This window comes from Panthera pardus, unplaced genomic scaffold, assembly GCF_024362965.1.
Source record: "Panthera pardus isolate Hobbes unplaced genomic scaffold, ASM2436296v1 HiC_scaffold_10, whole genome shotgun sequence".
Classification (NCBI taxonomy): domain Eukaryota; kingdom Metazoa; phylum Chordata; class Mammalia; order Carnivora; family Felidae; genus Panthera; species Panthera pardus.
The window spans coordinates 14,272,222-14,281,537 of NW_026526655.1; the positions used below are offsets into that span (position 1 = coordinate 14,272,222).

Genomic DNA, 9,316 nt, shown 5'->3' on the forward strand with positions numbered 1-9,316 from the left:
TCTCTGCCCTACCCCCACTTGTGCTGCTTCTTCTTCTTCTTCTTCTTCTTCTTCTTCTTCTTCTTCTCTCTTTCAAAAATAAATACACATTTTAAAAAAGAGATGAAAAATAAATGTGATCTTTCACTGCACACAGGTCATTTACTGACAAAACAAAACTCACTGGAAAGAGCCGAGCGTTCCAGAAGGAACCTGCCTTTCCAAACACCTTAGAAGCCTCACACAGGGCTGCTGTCCACCCACATGGAGCTACCTGGAGATCTTAAGTTAGGAGTCAAAACTTTGGACCAGAGAATAAATCCGAGGCCTTTAAAAGATCATAACACAAATGACATAGGCTGCCTGGAAGGGGTGGGGGTTATTCCCCCCATCCTTCCTTCTGGGTTAAATAAAAAAGTTTATAACAATTATTATAACAAAATATAACAATTATGTAACAATATAATAATATAACAATATAATAATTATAACAATTATAACAAAAAATTATAACAATTTTCTATCACTGGAACCTGGGCTCATGAGAGTCAAGACTTTATCTGTTGTGTTCACTTGGTGTTCCCAGCACAGTGCCCATCAGAGAAATTGTGCTCTAAGAAATACTGTGGAATCAGTGCTCAAAGAATATTGGGAAGCAAAGAAATGAATGAACGCAAAAATGTATTAAGCGCGTGGGGTACTCCATCGCGTATATACCCTCTGTGACCGAAGTTACTAATTTAAAGACGTTCTGTGAGCGCTGCTTACCTGTGTTTTCCCCCTGTGGATGCCAGAATCTTACTCCAAAACGTCCAGTCAGCTCCGCTCACACCAGATATCCATTTGTGAGCACATGTGAGGGAATCTTAATTTGAGATTTATGAGAAAAATAAAAGCCAGATGAAGATTGATGAGGACTGGGGAGGACCGATCCCACGCCTCAGATAAGAACAAATTCTAGCGCCTTGAACATCGTCACCCATGACAAACTATGAAAGAGGGACAACGGGTTTTAGTTCCTTTTCACTAAAACTCTGGTATCCAACTTAACGAGGGTGACTAAAGCTTTGTGTGAGTCACGTCTGTATCTGTTCTCGAGTGTTCCCTATTTTGGCTCCCATGTTTCCCTCCTTGCTTGAGACTCCCCAGTATTATCACAGAGAGTCTTCAGTCTGTGTTTACCTTTCTCTTTGCCCTAAAATCTTGTCCACCCTCTGCACTTTGTGCTCCCCGTGGTCTGATCAGGGGGAGCCTTCACCAGGGCGCTGGATGATGGGAAAGATTTGTGAGCCCCTTTGCAGGGAGGCAGGGGGAAATTGCTTTATGTTCAGAGTCCAAAAGGGATCACATTCTCCATCTGTCCACACCAAGACATTTTCTAGGCATCACCATTAAATGTTGCTCAGCTGCTGGGTGCCTGGTTGGCTCAGTTGGTTGAGTGACTTCATGGCAGGTCATGACCTCACAGTTTGTGAGTTCGAGACCCATGTGGGGCTTTGTGCTGACAGCGTGGAGCCTGTTGAATTGTCTCCCTCTCTCTCTCTCTCTCTGCCCCTACCCCACTTTCTCTCTCTCTCTCTCTCAAAAATAAACATTAAAAAAAATTTTTTTTAAACATCTCTCTGCTGCTGAGACATTGCTGTTTAAGCCTTCCATACCCAGAGCCCTCGCTTAAACTTCTGCCCATTATTTCAATTAATCCTGGTAACCACCCTGGGGCCAATTATCATTATTCTCTTTTTCAGAATTTACTAAAGGCAGGTTTGCTTTAAGTAGATACCATAAAATATTAGTCATCTAGATGCTTCACTTTGGAAAAAAAAAAAAGCATTCTATGGTCAAACAAGTTTGAAAGAGATACATAAATCCCCTTCCTGTACATTCCCAGTGCACATTAATCCAGTAGCAGAGAAGTTGATTTAATTTCGTTTAACTCAGAGTATCCTACACTTTGATGTCTTTGTTCCTATATAATACCTTTGGAGGGGCGCCTGGGTGGCTCAGTCGGTTAAGCATCTGACTCTTGATTTCGGCGCACGTCACGATCTCACGGTTTGTGATGTCGAACCGCACGATGGGCTCTGTGCTGGCAGCACGGACCCTGCTTGGGATTCTCTATCCCTCTCTCCTTCCGCTCCTCCCCCACTTGCTCTCTCTCTCAAAATAAATAAATAAACATCAAAAAAATAATACCTTTGGAAATGCTGACCTAAATCACAGAACAAGTAAGGGAGCGGAAGGAGGGAGAGGCATGAATCTGTGGCCTTTTGACTTTCACATAGCATAACACACAGTATACCTTCTTTCGCTAACTCATTAATGTATGTAAGCTTATTATAATATAATATAATTATAATTATAACAATGTACCTACTATACCACACTACCTTCTTCTTTTTTTTAAAGTTTATTTATCTTCAGAAAGAGAGAGAGAGAGCTAGTGTGATTTGGGGAGGGGCAGAGAGAGAGAGAGGGAGAGAGAGAATCTCAAGCAGGCTCCACGCTGTCTGCGTAAAGCCTGAGGCAGGGCTTGAACCCACAAACCGTGAGATCATGAGCTGAGCCGAAAACGAGAGTCCGGATACTCAACCGACTGAGCCGCTGAGGTGCCCCAGTACCTTCTTCTTTTTACTATTTCATTGATGTGCATATTGAAGGTAGAAGTTACGAGCCTATGGGAAATATATACAAGACCGTTTAGGGGAGAAGGGAGATTAGGGACAAGCACACAAGACTGAGAGATGTTCTCTCCAGGCTAAGTGCCTCTGTAGTGACTTAGGATAAATAGGGGAAGGTTGCAGAAGCAATCTAGCTGATTCCAGGCTTTCGGTATCACCATTGACAATATCTTCCATATTTACATGACACTTTATACTTTGCAAAGTGCCTGTAAGTGTACCGTGATGTTCGATTCTCATAGCCAATGTGGCTGGTAAGCATGAGGATTTTGCTTCCATGAATGAGGGGAGAGTCCAGGCAAAGCCTCATTCAGTGCCCATAAGGTTCGTACTATAACTGGGAGTTCCATTCAGATTTTGTTATTTTGGATCCAGGGTCTTTCCAGGGCAAGGCTGTGTGATTGATGATGTTAGCAAGGCTAACCTGGGCAGGGAATAAAATCTCGGGACAAATTAAGACATGAGGAAAAGCCAAAGGTCATTCATTTCACAATTTCTCCTAGAACTGACCACATATCACCAGCCCATTTACCGAATCCCACATGAAGAGCTGGCATCCTATTCCCCCAGGAATCACATCCCCCAGCTTTGTTCCTGTGGGAGTGTTGCCTCTCTTTTAGCAGAGGCCGGTGAGACATTTGGGGATGCTGAGAATGAAATGGATTTGGGGGCGCCTGGGTGACTCAGTCAGTTAAGCATATGACTTTTGATCTCAGCTTAGGTCATGATCTCACAGTTTGTGAGATCGAGCCCCGCTTCGGGCTCTGCACTGACAGTGCGGAGCCTGTTTGGGATTCTCTCCCTCTCCCTCTCTCTGCCTCTCCCCTGCTCGCACTCTCTTTCACTCTCCTTTAAAAAAATGAATTAAATGAGTTTGGGCCAGGACTTTCACAGGTTGGGATGCCTTCCCCCAGAGCAGGTGCAGGGGCATTGAGGAAATAATTGGAGAGGCTGGGTAAGAGTTTCTTGTTGCAGAGTGGGAGGATTTGAGGTAATTCTGAGCTAAGAGGAGAGAGGCAGCTTGGCAAGTGGTAAAATTAAAAGTCCACAAGTAAAAGGGAAAGAATTCTTCAAAAGAATGAAAACCAAGTGTTCAGACATCCCAGAAGGAGAAACTTCAAGAGAGTCCTAATTAAATCATGATGATTGAGTCATAAATTATTTCCACGGTGAAACACAATGTATTTCCTTCTCTCATGCATCAGTTTCTTAGAATTTTTTGTGTGTGCATTTTTCTAAAACACCAAGCATCATGGTAAGATTGCAAAGTGGTCGGTCGCACTGACTGTTACATGAAATGAAGCATAATCACTGACCTTCACCCCAAAGGAGAAAAGAACAGTGATGCCTGTCTTTCCGGGCCCCCGTTTCCTATGTGCCATCCAAACACCCAAACTGCTTCCTCCCCCCCCCCCCCAGAAAATGAAAGATGAGTTTCTAAAGTCCTGGCTTTTGAGGTAGAAATAAAAATTTTCCTTTATTAATCATAACCAGATTTCTTCCTTCACATGTGCAGAGCGCTAAGGCAATAGCATCCCTGTCTTTTCTGGGACTCCTACTTCTCCTGGCAAGTTGCTTCCAGAACTAGCAGTACTAGGAACTTCCTGACCTTCCTCTAGGAGCCTGTGACACAGGTCAGGATCCACACACCCATCTGAGCCCAGAATATGTCTGCTCACGCCTCCACCCTACCTAAAATACTTCAATGGTTTTCCCATCGCTTGCTGGATAAGGTCAGAATTTTGTAGCATGGCATGCAATGCCTTCATGATGTGTCCTCAGGCTACCCGCCTAGTCTTAACTGCCAAACGTCCACTCTCTAGCTTGCCCTCAAACTCACTGAGATTTTTGCCTTTACTCGAGCAGGTCGGCCATGTTGTCTCCCATTGAAGTTTGGGCTTAAGATGTTACGCCAACTTGGAATGCTGTCACCATGTTGGGTCACCTCCTCACCACCTAGGGCTCAGTTCAAGAATAATTTCTGAAAGTTTTTCCTTATCTTACCTACCCCACAACCCAATCCACATCAGATGAACACCAGTGTTCACTCTGGCATCACACTGAATATTGTAGTCGTCTTCTGACATGATTGTTTTTTGAGTACTTGCTAGATATTGAATATTCAATGGTGAGCAAAACTAGCATCCAGCTTACAGTCTCATGGAGAAAATCAGCTATCAAAAGATCCCGTATAAAAATAAAAGCATTGACTGTGCTAAGTGCTATGAAGGAAAAGGATTCCATTAATGCATAAAACTATAGGCTGGGGAAGGATTGGGGCAGGGGGAGCGAGGTGATAACTGGGCTGAAATTTAAAAGTATGAGTAAGAGTTAACTAAGTGAAAAGAGAAAGAAGCATTCCAAAGAGAACAGAAAGTCCTGCGTTTATTTATCTGTAAGTTCTGACAAATAGAGGCATGAAGCCATTTGTTGGGAGATAGAAAGCATGAAGGAGTGAGAGATTTAATAAATACATGATATCGGAGACACTGGAGTTCTGAGAATTGCCTCAGGCTTTTATGTTAACAGCCAAAGAATTTAATCTGCAAGTTGTTGGATCTGCCCCATAGGTCAGGTGTCTGACCCCTTCTTCCCATTGCTGTAGGATAAGGCAAACTGTTTCAATGGTCAATCCCAAAGGACCACCTGTTACCAAAGGACGGTCGAGAGCAAATCAGCAGGAAAACAGCCTCTTGGAAATGGAGACCAAAAGTCTGGGGCCAAATTATCTGAAAAATAAGGGCAACATTGGGAAAAGGGAGAGGAAGGAAATGCAGATAAAAGAAGAGACTGGAAAACACACGTAGATGGTTCTGGCCATAGAAAAGGCAGCAATTGAACCCTTTAGTCTGGGCAGAAGCCAGGCATAATTATTAAGAGTAGAATCCTATTCTAGAAGTGATGAGAGGAAATCTGAACCCTTGGGCTCTGGGTAAAGAAAAGTTTGTTTGTTTTCCCAGCCTGAAGTGTGTGTTTGCTTCCAAGCCTTAGGGCTATTTGTCCCTGTTAGACCCTGGGGGCCGAGGCAGGGCTCTCCGTGGAGAATGTGGAGAACGGGGGAAACTTAGGGAATGTTTGTTTATATTTTTGATAATAAAAAGGGTGTTATTGTTATCCTGATCTCATTAAGTCATTTTCTCCTTCATTTTTCTAATTCACTCTGCAGGGAGCTTAAGAATTCATTTTCATTTACTCTTAAAACCTCTAAAGGGATGCCAAAAGCAGATATACAACTGTTCCCCCTGGGAAGGAGTGTTGCCTTCCAATCTGGAAAAGCATGAAGGAGCTGGTCTATATTGATTTTTAGTCAAAGCCATTGTCACTGGCGTAATCCTAAGCATCTGCCCCATGTTGAAGGGAGCTGTTTGTCCAAATATCTGTTCTTTCATGCTGTTCTGGACTCAAGCACTAATCTGAAAATTCATATTTGGCTTTTTTTCTAAAGGGACCCCATTGTCTTCCAGAAACAAGAGCAGGTTCCACTCAAGCATATGCTATAAAATATCTCTGACCAGAACTCCACTGCCTGAAATTTCAACTTTATAAGGAAGGCAAAGAAAGAAAGAAAGAAAGAAAGAAAGAAAGAAAGAAAGAAAAGAAGGAAGGGTTAAAGAAAAAGAAAAAGTGAAAACCAGGAAATGAAGGTCCCATTAGCAGTCAAGAGCCACAGCGTGTCATGAACGGAACTTTATTTACATTACTTGAAAAGACACATTTCCAGGTCTTCACTGAAGCAAAATGACAGTAAGAAAAGAGTGAAGCTAGGCAGATCTCAGTCCAGCCCCATCCCTTCCACTGATAAACCATGTGAACTGGAACAAATTTTGGTAATAGGCTTCTCTCCAGTTCTCATTTCCTCCATCCATAAATGGGCAATAGGAAACCTAGCTTAAAAGATTCTTGCTGTGATTAGGAATTAGAAAATAAGATCTCAAAGTTAATGCTTACTTATTCAGTCTTATTTCCAACACAAACACAGCAAATTTCCTTCTCTGGATTTCTCCAGTCCGCCACTGAGCAGGCCTGGAATTCAAAGCAGGAAGAGGTTCCCCTAAGCGTTGGTGAGAAAGGACCTCTGGTCAGCTGATATCAAAGAAGAGATGATGCCAGAACTTAAATAAGCATCCACCTGCAGTGTTTTACCCCAGAGTCAGAGACATTGGTCCTACCCTTCTCAGCAAGACCTGAGGGCAACTTAAAGACTCAGCAAAATGAGAGTAGCTCAATACGACACCCTCCTTCCAAAAGAAGTTTACATTCTTTCGAGGCTATCATAATTAAGGAGGCAGAAAGTAAGAAAGACTTTGGAACCATTTTCATCCATGAGTTTTAAAGTTTCATTCATTCTACGTTCACCTCACTGAGCACCTGTCATGTTCCAGGCACTCGTCCATATTTGAAATACATCAGGAAACAAAAGACAAAAATCTCTGCCCTGGGGAAGCTCAAATTTTTGTGGAGAGAAACAGGCGATAACCAATGAATACATCAAAGAAGTAAACAAATACATTATGGTCAAAGATGCTAAATGTGATGAAAGAAATATAGGGCAGGGGTAACAGAAGTTAGGAGGAGAGGGACAGGTAGGTTACAATTTAAAATAGGGTAACTGGAAAGGACTCAAAAACAGTCCTGTACTTTTTGATATTTGAGAAACCAAAAGGAGGCTGGTTCTGGAAAAGCTAAGAAATCACAATTCTTTTTCTGTTATCGAATTCCTAAATTGGACTTTAAGTGTCTATCACTGCCCAAGTAGACTTAAATTCTTTAAGAATAAGCTCAGATGTGTGAAGTGCTGGGGTGGCTCAGTCGGTTGAGCTCAGGTCATGATCTCATGGCTTGTGAGTTCGAGCCCTGCATTGGGCTCTCTGCAGACAGCGGGGAGCCCGTTTTGGATCCCCTGTCCCCCCCCCCTACTCTTTTCCCCTTCTCAAAAACAAGTAAACACTTGAAGAAGAAGAAGAAGAAGAAGAAGAAGAAGAAGAAGAAGAAGAAGAAGAAGAAAGAGGAGGAGGAGGAGGAGGAGGAGGAGGAGGAGGAGGAGGAGGAGGAGAATGAACTCAGGTGTGTTCCCACAGTGCCTAAGATATCAACAGACAATTATGCGCTGAAGCTATTTTGATGCATGAATGAATGAAGGATAAATAAGTAAAACACTGACCTCTGAGAACTCATGGCTTCTTTTGCTCCAACAAACTGAGCATCTATTATCTTCCGTGTGGTTTAGCCATCTTGTCCCCCAGACCAAACATACCTCTTCCTCCTTTCCTCTCTCCCTGGTGAGTTTCTCATTCACTGTCCCCAAGAGACTAGATCTGTTGGGGCCAATGTGGCACTTTTCACTATGGAACTCTAGGCAGCATCATAGCCAGCTACCTCATTGTTGAATTTCCTCATAGTTCCTTCCTGTTATGACAAAGACCAGAGGTCCAGTCTTGTGTCGAGGTGACGGGGATCCTGGCTGTAGGCTGGATGAAAATACAGATTGAACCTCCCAAGACACATTTTTCAGAAGGAGGATGCATGAAGAGTAAGCACACATAGTTTTGTGATGCAACAGGTATAAGAGGTTTCAACAACAAATTAGGAAATGGGGAAGGTGAGGCCAACGTGATTAGATAAGCTCCCGGCTTGTGTGAATCTCTATGGTTTTAATATTGATTCATTTCACCACAAGCTACAGTAAAAACTCAAATAGGTTCAAGCAGTTGAGCAAAAGCTGGCCCTTATCCAGGAAACAACTAGAATGCTAAATTCTCAAATGTAGACTGTTTTTTTATTGTATACATTTAACATAAAACAGTGCTTCTCATATTTAGACGTAGCACTTCCTATGCCATACTACCCATCTGCAAAATCCCAAAACTTAAGAGTCAGTATCATAGATAAGTGCTAGGAGAAAGGCCATGCTTAAGGAAATTTGTCCAAACCGAAACCAAAACCCAGTCACTGAATTTGGTGGAAGTGTTCGGCGACCCACGAATTTGTGCCTGAATCAGTTGCCAAACAGGGGAACTATACCTACCTTTTGATGCCTCTGCATGGAGGTCCTTCTGGGCCAGGCAGGCATCTGTTTCCTCTTTGCAGCCAACTCAGGGCCCCAGACAAGACCTTGGGCAGAGGCAGTAGCTGGATGGAAACGTGCTGAGGTTGCTCTAGTTACAAAGGGATGTGGTTAGTAGGGTGGCCTGGTGCAGATCTATCCGGTTTAAAGAGGAGATAGACACCAACCGTGGTCTTCCCAGTTTCATTTTTAAGGTGTGATGGCAGGGTAGGACCCTGTGTCTGACAACTATCCTGCTCCTTTATTAGAACCGGAAGGAGACATTTGCAGTAGGCTTAGATTCGACTCTGACCGACAACAGCATCCTTCCTTGACAGCCAGACTTGCTTGGTGTCCCCTGCGGTAGTCTTTGCTCACATGTCTGGGACTGTATCAGATCATGCTCAGCAGTGGGGACAAAAAATTTTGGCCAGGGGCAGGACACAGGACACAGGTAGTTTTTGTCTGCAAGCCTTTAGAAAAAAAAAAAAAAAATTAAGGTCTTTGTCAGTATTTGAAACCTGGGAGGTTTCATATAAAAATCCTGGTATCCAACTTCTCTTGACAAATCAGAAGATCTGGCAATAGACAAGAAAGGTGTAGATCTGGGGCCCCC

The 9,316-nt window shown here is 43.1% G+C and overlaps 1 long non-coding RNA gene across 1 annotated transcript; it reads right to left on the reverse strand.

The window, feature by feature from the left end:
- Positions 1–521: 521 nt before the first annotated feature.
- On the reverse strand, positions 522–9,044 carry LOC128777000 (uncharacterized). Its single transcript, XR_008422132.1, has 3 exons — positions 8,683–9,044; positions 7,819–8,125; positions 522–968 (listed from the first exon to the last, which is right to left on the reverse strand). It is a non-coding gene; the product is annotated as an uncharacterized LOC128777000 (long non-coding RNA).
- Positions 9,045–9,316: the final 272 nt, after the last annotated feature.